The sequence below is a fragment of the Poecilia formosa genome, unplaced genomic scaffold (genome assembly GCF_000485575.1).
Source record: "Poecilia formosa unplaced genomic scaffold, Poecilia_formosa-5.1.2 Scaffold336, whole genome shotgun sequence".
Lineage (NCBI taxonomy): Eukaryota > Metazoa > Chordata > Actinopteri > Cyprinodontiformes > Poeciliidae > Poecilia > Poecilia formosa.
In genome coordinates this window covers 241465-254162 of record NW_006800275.1, presented here as the reverse complement: position 1 = coordinate 254162, position 12698 = coordinate 241465, and the positions used below count along the sequence as shown (strand labels likewise).

Here is a 12698-nt window from a genome sequence, read left to right as displayed (position 1 = left end):
ACCTAGAAAAATTTCTACAACATTTTTTTTTTTCATTTTTACAATTTTTTCCACCTTGTTTATGCCTTTAGAAAATCAAAAACACTTTGGGGGAAAAAAAATCCTGATGTAAAAGATCATACTTCATGATAAAGCTGTAAAAAACGACCTATTGACTAAGCTGACTTGGTTTCATCTGAGCATTTAGTTAAAGTAAAACTGATTTTTCTTTCAGGATTTTGGTTTTACTGTTGTCTTTTTACTTTGCAGTTTTACTCTGTCCTGTTGTTTCCATCTGTTCCCATCCGCTCAGCTTTTCTTTAGTTGGTTTTTGTGTAAACTCTACAATACGTGGCAGCAGCAATAATTAGATTTTAGTTATTAGGTTTCGGTTTTAGTAGGGAAGTCGGAATGGCTTTCCACTGGCTTAACATACCAAAGTGAAACTCTACTTTATGAAAAAATTAGACAATTGTTTATACAGAAAACTAGACCTGTTTGCCTAGCTACAATCATGTTTATCTTTCTTTGATTATTTCTCTTCACATCAGCGGTCCTCATGACAAAGCAACAACGACTTTACCATCCGTTTTAAAAATGTACTCAGTTACAGCGCCCAATAATCGAGTCATCTCTCCATCCTGCTGCTTTTATAAAACTCAATTCTCACATCCTAAATGTGAAGATAATATAACAGTTCTTTTTATGATGCATGTAGTGTTTAATGTATTAAAATGAATATTTAAAAATATTACACCTGCAGGCAGCATGGAGCATTGTAAAGGATTGAATGTGTTGGTGTTTGATGGCGAAGGCCAGAAAATTACATTTCTATAAATTGTAAAACGGCCTGAGGACGATGTTTTTCAGGCTACCCTGTAGTTCGCTTCCAGCCTGGTACAAAACAACATTTTCTGGGTTAATGTAAAACATATATGTGTTCTTTGCTTCAAGCATTGGCTCCAATCACCTCACGTCTCTCTCCCACGTCTCCTGAAGTGGCCACTCTCTGCTAAACTTTCAACTTATGAAGGTTGTATGTGGCACACAATTACAACGAGAGAGTAGGAAACGGCTTTACTACTGCATATACAAAAGCCTGGGTGGGGTGAATCCAGGGTGTTGCGGTTAGTTTGTAGGTTGAGATGGCTGCCATCCGCGTTTCTGAGGCAACATGTGAAAATGAGGTCTGGTGCCAGATTGAGGAGAGCCGATGTTTGGCTTTGAAGCGGAGCAGCATAGCTGTCAGAATCAGTCATGGATGGGATGCTCCTATCCACAGCCTATTAGAGAGCTGTTTATCAATGCAGCTGCCAATCAGAGCAGCTCTTGCTTTGCCTGTTCTTATCTGAACTCTATAACTCCTACATATAGTGCAAGTCCTGTTCATTATGTGTGGCTTGTACTGCCAGATCCCGCGTCTAATGCAATGCTGGAGAAGCAGTGGGGAAGCTGTGAATGCTATACAACTGCAATGCTCTTGTCTGAGCAGATGGCTGCAAGTGTAAGTGTTAGGAGGAGAAGAGAGTCTGACAAAACATTAAGATCCAGCCCAGAAATACCAGAAATGTTCGTGTTCCTGAAAGTGTACTAACTTGTATTTTTTATTTCCCATTTGGTTTGCAGACTGGCTCAGCCGCTCCCTAAAAGACAATCCAATCATATTTTTTTTACCCTTAAAGGAAGTAAAATTCTTAAAATAAGAGCAGAAGTGTGGGAGATATTTTTTCATAAAGGTTTCCTAGCTCTAATATCGACATCAGAAGAATAAATCCAATAATGCAGCTTTTCTCCTGAAAATGATGCCATTTTGATGGACTTTACAGCAAAATAAGCTGCCCTGAATTTATGCTTGTTAAATATGTCACCATTTATTCAGAATTACATGAAACGACGACTGTCAAACAAACAGGCCACAGATTAAACCTAAAATATATTCAATAACGTGCATTGCATGCATCACATCTAAGCGATCTAATTTTCATTTCCCGTTTACTTTGGCTCATAGAAAAACCTGCATACAAGAAGATCTTTATTTTAAGCATAAAGTCCATCAGATTTATGGATTTCACATTGATATTAGGCTTTTGTTTTATTTTCCCATGGGGGAATTACATTACAACATCAGCTCTGATAATCATTAAAGAAAACAAAACAATTATTGTGATATTTCTTAGGTCAAAAATCAAACATAAAGGCTCAAATGTATCATCACTTTGTGAAGCCGTCAACAAAATCCAATTCTGGGTTGGTTTTGTCAGCTCTTCCTCATACAAAATTGATACATTTTAATTGCTTGACTGGTTTTCTAGCTTTTAAACCAAAATGGTTTGTCTAAAATTTAAAGCTGAGCTGGTCAAATGACTTCTGGAGAAATATTTTATGGTCAGACAAAACAAGACAAGTAGTACATCTGAGAAACTCGAGGTAAAACTTTGCAGGTGTGCAAACAGAGTAAACCTACATATTGACTTTTTTCCAAAATAAAAGGCATAAAAAATAATTAACATGAAAAAGAGATTTACAGAGAAACAAAACACAACAAAACCCATACAACATAATCAAACCAAACCAAAAGTCAAACAAATAAACAGCATGGTGCAGATAAAAAAAAACACAAGATCATCCTCATTCAGTATAGTGGAATATGAAATATATTGAAAATCCATTTGTATCGTATTTTGTGACATTTTTAGTGATAGTGTTTGCCATCTTACTGATAAATAAACTCGTATGCCTGAGGGAAACAATAATGTTTTCTAATATTTTAAAATGTATCCAATAGTGCTACTGACACTAAAGTAAAACAGATGAGCCACTGCCTTTCACACAGCTATCACCCAATATTGCTGTGGTCTTTACAAAGTTAAACTCAGATTAATTTTGGCTATTCAACAAGTGACTGAGGTGTCATTTTACATTACCTGACTCAGGAGCCGAGCGCCTGTCAGTTTTTATTTAAATTGAAAAATATGTCTACCTCTCCTTGTTCCACCGGGTGTAAACACTTCAGGTGCAGATATATTATTTTTATTGGCTGATTCTATTTTGCCTGGCCTTATTTATCGCTTTAATCAACCCAAATAAATTATGTATATCAAATAGAGAGCTAGGCCCTTTCAATCTTGTGCCATTCAGTTTTGTGTTCCCTGGAAATCTGCAGCTCAGGTCTGACGGTTAAGCGTGTCAGTGTGCATTTCTTTATTTTAAATTTTCCTGTTTCCCAACACTTTGCTAAGAGAAGGCCTATAAATGTAATTTCAGCAGGACTTTGGAGGGGCTCGCACTGGTTAATAATTCAGCTCATGAGCTTGAGGCTTGCATCGAGGTGAACGATGCAGCGGTCTTGTTAAACATTCATGTTTCAGCTTGCCCGACTCCTGGAAGGCATTTGACCGCTACAGCGATATTTCAAAAGGTAAAAGCGTCTCATAGATATTAATATCAATTTGATGTCTGTGGTGTCAAATCAGCCCCTCCTCAACAACAGCACTGAGCCACTAATCTTGTTTTTTTTTCTCTCTGACTTGCTGGTATGTGGTTGCTGCATCCAGAACATTAAAATTCACATGTTTATGTTCTGTGTTGCCAGGACAGCACAGAGTTCATGTTTGCTGTCTGTTCAGCTCAATGAAATGAAATGAAATGAAATGAAATGAAATGAAATGAAATTTTATTCGAACATGATACAAATATAAAAAAATAAAAATAGTACACAGTAACAAGAAGTGCATAAGAAAGAAGAGAAAATACAGATTTTTTTGTTTCAGTTAACATATCATGCTCAAAATGGGGTAGGAAGAAGTGAGAACTTATAAACTCCTACCCCTAAACAATGAAAAAATGTCCTTCACATGAACATATCATGTAACGATTCCTCGATTGTTAAAATTCCTTGAGGAAAATTATCTGCCTCAAAGCTTCGTTAAATTATGTTTTATTATTTAGCGGGTCAGCTTTTATTTTGCGCAACGCTCTCATTTCCGCCTATGAGTTGTTGCAAAGTGCTAGCAGCATAATATCCAATTTTCCAGTTCGGTCTGGGAGGATTTTATTGATTAGTGATAATGTCTGGGTATTTATTGTGTTTGGGGGACCGGTAAGCATCCTTAAATTGACTGGTGTGATGCCTGGAGTACGGCAGCTTTTCTCCTCCTGGAGCTGCTGTCTGGCGGCGGTGAAGAGCGCGGCAGGTGCATTTATACAGGTGAGTGGTTAGATTGAACCTGTAAGTTGATGCTTAACATAAGTGTAGTTTTACAGATGAACCAGAAAATAAATTTCACATCATCCCGGTCTCAACCAGTGGGTGGCGCAGCGCATCGTGGCGTTGCATGGCTGGTTGATGTTTCTGTGTGTGATGAGCGAAGGTGTCAAAACCCGTTGCTAACGTGAACACAAACGCTGTAAATGTCTGGGCAAGGTTAGAGTTAATCTATTAAACTGACTTACGACAAATACAAACTACAAACTGGATATTTTTTATAAGCGTATTTGTGAGCACGCCTCTATTATTAAATTTAATATAATTTCAGATTTTTGTATACATTTTCTTCAGGTTAGCTTATAAACTGAGCTATTAGTGTTACAGGTTAACTTACTTGTTTACTTTTGTGGCACCAAACCCACAACAAACCTCACAATAGTAAAAAAAATATAATAATATTTTGACTGTTTCTTCTGAAAAATTATCATTATCAATACCTGTAATGGATACGACTGGAGGAGATTAAAGATTTTTTTCTCTCTCTGAGACTTTTAAAGATATTGTGGAGCATTGTTGAACTGTGTCTCCTTTACTGCAGCCCAGAGCGAGCTCATCAATCATGCTCACAACACAACAACACAAATTAGTTCTTTTTGGGTGGCAGTGATTTATTAGGAAGGCAGCTGGATATGTAAGACTAAATTGTTTTTCTTCTCTTTCATAATTCATTTGATTCTCCAAACAACAATTTTTCTGGCAGGTCTTTGTTGTCCTCAGAGTTTGAATCTTTTCAAAGCTGTAGCTGGTGAAATTGTTTCTTTTTCTGTTTTTCTTTTTTTCTTTCTTAAAACCATCACTAAAGCCTGAGTTATTAGTAACTGGAAGAAGCTGAAGGAAAGCTGAGACAGAAACAAATAAATTCTTGGTTGCCATCTTGGAATATGTCCATTTCTGAACTACTGTCAAGTAACATAAATATAATCCCTGATAACGAGACAAGGAAAATTTGTCTTTCCTTCTTGTGTGTTACAATTTATAAAGGAGTGGGACTTGGCAATTGAATTAGATTATTATAATCAACTGATACATACTCCCTCTGTTTGATAAAACTACAAAACTATTTCTTCACAAGTGAATCAGGCAGATGCTTTGACCCAGAGTCCCAGTTTCTGGGTTTTATTTAATTATGACCTTCCAGAAACTAGGCTGACCATATGAATACATAACTTCCAACATATTCAGACTGCATTCCCAAGCCAACTCCTACTGACCTTACAGCTTGAAGTCCATCTTGTTCGCAGCTCCCACATATGGCAATTTGGCCACGATCACATGGTAAGGTTACATCTGAAATGTGATTATATGCAGATTGTTTAGGGTGGAAAAACAAAATGAAGGGACATATTTTAAATATTAGGAAAAATAGCCAGAAATAATGTGTATTTCAGTTAAAACCTTCGAAAATACAAAACCGAGGAAACCAACAAACAGCTGCATTTCTGCAGATGCATATTCAGTCAGTGGACTGGATCACTGTAAATAATTTTCCGATAAGAAATTAAGTGACTCAAAAGGTTGAGGGAATGGTATTAAATTCCTGTGACTGCAGGAATTGCTGAGCTCCTTTGACTGTAAGCACATTTTATTGCATCTTAAATAAGCNTCTGTTTTTTCCTATAGCTTCAGATACTTCAATTTCATGCTTGGAAACAGCACTGTATGCTACAGTTCGAGTATTGTTCAAAAAAAAAAAAAAAAGAGGCCGCGGTGTAAAGAAAAAAAAAAAAAAAAAAGAGGCCGCGGTGTAAAGGTCTACCTGCTTTAATGAATTACTGAGTTGTTTTTATTTTTAAATAAATAAATAAAAAAGGATAAAAGCCTTGGTGCTGCGACAAGTTGAGGCAGCCAGAAAGCATTAACAGATGGGCCAGCGCTGTGGCTTTTTATCAAATATGCTGACAATAGAAAATAATATAGAATATTCCAGCCTAATTCACCTAATGCAGTTGTGAGCTGGAGTCCAGCAGAAAAAAAAATAGTTCAGACTCTTTTCTTTTTATAGCTTCTTGTCTGTTGCTATTACCCATTCCAGATCCAGCATGAATTGTTTTGAATGGATCTTAATCTACTGAAATAATCACCGTTCTGTACAATAGCCTATAGTTGGACATTTACTGAATTAATTTTCTGTCTAAAAGGGGCAGTAGAGGTGGTGGACGTCCACTAATACCACTGGAAAATGAATAGTCGAAGGAGGTCCGATATGCAGTAAGTGCCTCACATCTGCAGGGATTTGGTACCACAACAATCTGCTGAAAACACTCATAGCTGCTTATTTAATAGTTTTAATAGTTATCTCTGCTCTCAGGGGTTCAACCAATCAGCACCATGTCAACATGAATGGCACTCCTGGATTGCCTGCTTTGCAAAATCAGTCAGGTAGCATTGTGTCTCGGTGCTTCATCTTCTCAAGCCGCATTTTGTTTCAAATACGTCAGATATGAAAAAATCTCAGAGCAATGAACAGGCAGGGGGCCACTGTACAGTGATTCATATCCAAATGCCAAAAGGCATAACTTCCTAGCAGCAATCAATAAAAGTATTAAATTTATCTCCGTCTAGCTAAAGAGGGAGAGACGATGAGTGAGAGCCCAAACGCCAAAACGGAAAGTCAAATGTACGTTTAAATTGTGTGTTTGTAAGTTGCAGGTTTATGTCTCAAAGATTGAGATTTATCTAATCATAAAAACATCTAAAAATTAATCTGGTTGTATCGCACATTTCAGCAACAAGATAGGTCAAAGGGCTTGATATTACATTACAATAAAAATTATATTTTGTCAAATGCCCTCATCAAAATCATCAAGAAAAATCATAATTAAACACACATTGAATAGGTCAATCGATGTTCCAGCTGTTTTTCCATCAGGCAATTCAAAGTAAGCTTTTGTTTTAGCCTTGATTTAAAGGAGCTCAGTGTTTTGCCTGTTTTGCAGTTTTCTATAAGTTTGTTCCAGATTAGAGCTTTATAAAAACTCAGTGTTGCTTCTTCATGGGAGACCTGGAAGGTCGTAAATGTATTTTGGTATTCAGGTGCTAGAAGGCTGACTTTGTAATTGTCTTTCTGTGTTTTTGAATGTTCAGGTCTGAGATGATCATTAGTTTCTGGCTGCAGTAACTGAGGTGAACGTGGTGACTCAAAGTAAGTCCATTTCAGTTCAACTTTACTGGTCCTGGAATCAGAGTGTATTTTTAATTAATAAACGGCCATTGCTGTTCGTCGACTGAATTCCTCTTTTGGTTTCTGACTGACAATAAGCTTTTTTTTTTATTTTATTTTTTATAACACTGTGTTTTGTTTTACAATTTTACAAAAATATTTTGCACAAAGCAAATACCCCCATGCAAACTTCTAGCTATTACTTTTGAAAATGAAGTTTGATGTTTGGTTGAGTTGGTTCTTTGCACATCTGCCAAATAAAACATGGCAGGAATTAACTGAAATTTCCTTTTGGATCAAGGTAATTTTAGAAGAGAAAAAATGCAGCAGAGGTAGCAAATCAAACACATACTAGTTATAAATAATTCTTATCTGTTAGAACATCATTAAATATGTCTTTTTTTTCCACACATTCAATAATAATTACATATTTGTTCTGTAAAAGACAGAACCTTACATATCTGAAGATGCAGACTCAAACTGCAGAAGCCTAAAGCTGAATTTTACCCACCAAACCAAAACCATTTGTTTAACCCTGTGATCTGAAGTGCAGATAAAGCAGCTTTATGAAAAAAGGAGCTTCAATTTAAAGAAAAAGCTGTCAAATTTAGAAATGCAGACGTAGGAGGCTTCACGCAGAGGCCAGGAGGAGCAAGGGCATTAGAGGAGATATCTATCACGAAGATGACGCCTCAGGATTGTCTTTAAGCTTTCTTGGGGTTGCACACATAAATTAGCCTGAGCCCAACTCGAATCAGTCAATTATAGTTGCTGCTGTGATTAGTGTGTGGACACAACCATTTTGTAGGAGTGGGATTATACCTGTCAGCTGAAAGAGGACCCCGACCTTCACCTTTACAAGGTGAAAATCTTCCCTTTAGCGCAACGTGGAAATGAAACACTGAGCCTCCCTTAAGGGCAAAGCATTAAAACAGCTTTCAGTGGCTTCTAATATTTTCCTAGCTTGAATAAAAAATATCCAGCTTTCAAGAGAGATTACCTCATTTTCTCCAGTTTTTACAGTCACGTTTATAGAGTGCGGCTCAATAAATTAAAATATCATCAAAAGTTTATTTAGTTCAATAGGCAACTTGTGGTTTAGTGCCTTGCCTAATGAACACAGATGAATTCAAACAAATAAATGTCTTCCTGCAGTTTATAGGTTCTTCACAGAGTGATATTATGACAATTTCTTTTTGTTAATTTTGATGATCAGCTAATGAATTGGTTTCCTTCATAACTAGAGTATCATTAAACATTAATAAAAAATATTTTAACACAGAAATGTTAGCTTCTTGTACAGCATTATGCAGGTAATCCAGGGTTGAGCCTCATTTTCTGGCTTACCGTTAGGGCTGGACAATAAATCAATGATATATATTGTGACAAACATGATCAATATCTGACAGAATATTCAATAAGTGGGATATTCACTGAACTGATGCAGAACCGCACAGCATTCTGGGAGATGTAGGCAGAACAAAAGCTGTAGTTACTCAACCTAGCTGAGCAAGGTTAGTGGAATCAACTCACTCACTCGCTCTTTGGTTACCTAGCAACTCACTCGCTCTTTGGTTACCTAGCAACTCACTTGCTCTTTGGTTACCTAGCAACTCACTCGCTCTTTGGTTACCTAGCAACTCACTCGCTCTTTGGTTACCTAGCAACTCACTCACTCTTTGTTTACCTAGCAACTCACTCGCTCTTTGGTTACCTAGCAACTCACGTGCTCTTTGGTTACCTAGCAACTCACTCACTCTTTGGTTACCTAGCAACTCACTCGCTCTTTGGTCACCTAGCAACAACCTTCTGAGTAACTGCCACAGCAGCAGTTTATGGTTCAGTCACTTTGCCTCATAACTCCTTAAAAATAAAAAACAATGACCTTGAGTGAAGACTGTGGATGAAACAGGAAAGGTCACATCACCAGTTTGGTGGCAGATTTAAAACAAAAACTATCAATAACAATAATTATCGATAGACTGATAGGAAATGCTTATCGTTTTTCGGCTTTCTTGTGGATGACCATCTTCCCCACCACTCTGGAGGCAAAATGTTGGCCATTGCATTTCTGTTTTAAAATAAAACAACTTTTCAATTTGCCTCGTGATATTCTGACTTTCTTATAAACGAAGTTGTTTCCGAGAAACAACTAAGTTGCCTTAATTATTGCTTGAGGCAATAATTATAGACACTCACAGAAATAAAGCCTTAAATTATATTACTCTAGGTGTAATGAATCTATATAACATAATGGTTTTCACTTTCCAAACTAAATTGCTGGACATAATGAAGAGGTAACTAATGTATCTGCGTACAGTTGTGTTAAAGCTGCTCACAGGGAACTGAAACCGGGCCTGGGCCATCAACCATGAATGTATGTTTCACTGTAGAACATGGCAGGTTTTCATAGGACTTGGGAAACGCAGAGTGTACACCATGCACACTCTGTTCATGGTGTAATTTCTGCCATTTGGTGAATGTGGGCAGTGTAACTTTCACGCCCTCCTTCATTTTGTGCTCTGTTTTTGGAGAGACATACAGGGGAGGTTACTCGCATGCTTTAGAATAATGATTTTTGATTTAAAATATTAAAATTCGTAAAGGTTCTCTGTGTTTTCTCAGCTTAGTCTTTACATTCACGTGGCTTCGTTCCTCACTCCAGCGTCATCTCTCTTCTTCTTCCTTCCTCTTCTGGAGTCATCTAAGGCTGCTCATGTCTCTAAATCCACTGTTTTTGTTCTTTGACCACCTTCGATAATCACCTTCACCCTCAAACTGATGCAAGCTAACGTAACTCCTGAGGGAATTACCATGTGGCTCTTTAAGCTCTTTACCTTACGAATTGCATTGTCTGCCCAAACGTGGATGCTGTGTTTCTCACACACAAGCGAGAAGTTTATATAATTAACTTTCAAAGACTTTGTTGAGCAAACTACCCATTACAGAGGAAAAGGGGAGCTAAGTTGTAACTGCAGGGAATTAATGTAATGACACAAAAATACCGGAGCCGAGAGGTGGCCCCGGAAAAGCCGCTTCTTATTTCAAACAGTAATGAAACTGAATTATAAAGCTCTGCTAATCTCTTCCACAAAAGACTGGAAGCTAAAGCTACAGGTGTGTCTGAGCCCTCGAACCACCATGCAAGTTCTACACTGTGATTTATTTTTCCAGTCATGTACTCGCACAAAGAATCCTACCTATTTGCTGCAAATACAGGCTTCCATCGAAGCGTCCCAATGCGAGCCCGCTGTAAAAATAGCAAAGAATGAAGAGCAACTTTCCTCAGATGTGATACTTTTACTTTTCTCCAGCTCACCTACAACAATAGGTTGAGTTAAAACCACTTGTTGTTCCCACAGAGGTTGGTACAAGTTGTTTATCTGAATGCCAGGCAACGCCTGCTAAGATTCCCATAAATGGAAATGAAAAGTAGCTTCATTTAAGCTCATTTTGACAATGTAGACGTCCAAAAGTTTTCAAATAATCCTTAATTATTTGTAATGTTACTACTGATTTCTAACGTGTCAAACCTTGAATGTATATTTGTTCCCCTCCTCTGCAACTCCCCCACTCAGCTCCTTTAGACTAGCCAGCAGCAATTAGCAAACATCAGGTGGAACTGGGAATCTGCTGAGATCATCATGTGAACTACTTCTCAGTGAAATGTTGGTGAAAAAAGAAAAATAAAAAATAAAATGTTGTTAAATACTTGACAGAGGATGGATGTAGTGAGGATGTCCTGGAGTTTCTTAAAGAGACAGAGGCCCAATTTCAAGGTGTTAAATTAAAAAGTTAAGTCATGTTTGATACATACAGTATTTTTATAACAACCGATTGTATTATAAATCCTGCATGTGCCTGGCATATCCATAACACTGCCCCTTTAGTATATGACAATAACATTGCATAGCTTCCCTTGTATCTGTAGTCTGATTCTGATTGGTCAATTAGTCCCTCATGATTACTCCTCCCCTGAGGCACCGCTTTGCAGCTGGAGCCGCAGACCGAACCGAAGCTGCTGTCACACTGCTTTGTGTCCTGGTGTGCATGTTGGTGCTTTGAAGAAAGATGCGTTATACCGGCCTAAACCTGAGGAAATTAAATACATTTTGTGGAGTAGCAAGTCCTGCCACAACTTTTGATTGTACTTAGGGATCTACAACTGGTATTTTCATTTTCCCCTGATGCTACTGTCCCCACTGCTTTTCTTTCTATATTTCAGGATCAACAGACTTCTTGAAAATTAGGTTCAGGGAGGTTTACCAAGAAGAAATAATCTGAAATGTGCCATACATAATTACATTTTAATGAATATCTTTGAAAATTTAGTTCCCAACATCAGAACAGGCAGAAATGTTTCACAGTCCTGCATAAGATTAAGTGCCTAATGTTTACACTGAATCGCGGCAGCAGTATTTGAATGCTACACAATTAGTATAAATGCTCTGACTTGTTAAGTGATTTAACATCCAAAGGTTCAGCGCCTGTAGAGACCAGCACTTCCTAACTGGAAACATACAGGTTCCATGAAAGGGCTCCCGTTCTGTTCTGGAAACTCTCCTAGCCAAAGCAGGCGGATCAAAGCTCGTTTCATCCCACTTTTTACTTCCTAATCTTACATGAAGGTAGGCTTCAGAAGCCTGAATTAGACTGCAAAATCTCTTTCTTTACGATTCTGAAATATTGCAGAAACCTTATTAAGTTTTTGCTTTTGATCAAATAATATTTTGAGCTTTTAATTCCAAGTCAAAGAAAATTCCCGTTTTCCCTGTCGGTAGTAGTTTGTAGGTTAACTGGCGTTTGGCTTTGCGATACATTCTTCTTCTTTGTAAGTCAGTCATTGGGGAATAGATGTGTGTGTGTGTGTTCATTATTAAACATAATTCATGATTCTTTTTATTAGTTCTTAATAATTCTGACTGTAAGTTGATCCTGAAACTGCACCAATCAAAACAAATATTTATTTTTCAGCATGTTTATGGAGCATAAACATGCTGAAGAGGCTGCAGCTCAGCAAGTGAAGCAGAGATTTAGAAAACTGATTTCATATTGACTTGTTTATTTTTGTAAAGTGCCTGGCGACAGTGCGTTTCATAAATTACTGCAAAAGAAACTGAACTGAAAATGAATTATTTACTTAAATGGAAATAAAAATAATGTCAATTGGGTCTTTATGACAGCGTGTTAGTCGCAATATATTTCATTTTCTTAAGTTTTCTACAACACCGTTTTACAGCTCAAAACTTTTTTCATCCCAGAAATATTTATATGCTAGTAGTTAAGTTTAGG

General features: G+C 37.3%; 1 long non-coding RNA gene across 3 annotated transcripts in view; it reads right to left on the bottom strand.

Moving 5' to 3' along the window:
• Nucleotides 1-12698, bottom strand: part of LOC107833140 (uncharacterized) — a 91560-nt gene that overhangs the window by 22617 nt on the left and 56245 nt on the right. For all 3 annotated transcript variants that reach the window (XR_001658855.1, XR_001658854.1, XR_001658856.1), the window contains exon 5: nt 5458-5533. This is a non-coding gene — a long non-coding RNA (uncharacterized LOC107833140). The remainder of the gene's footprint in view (nt 1-5457; nt 5534-12698) is intronic.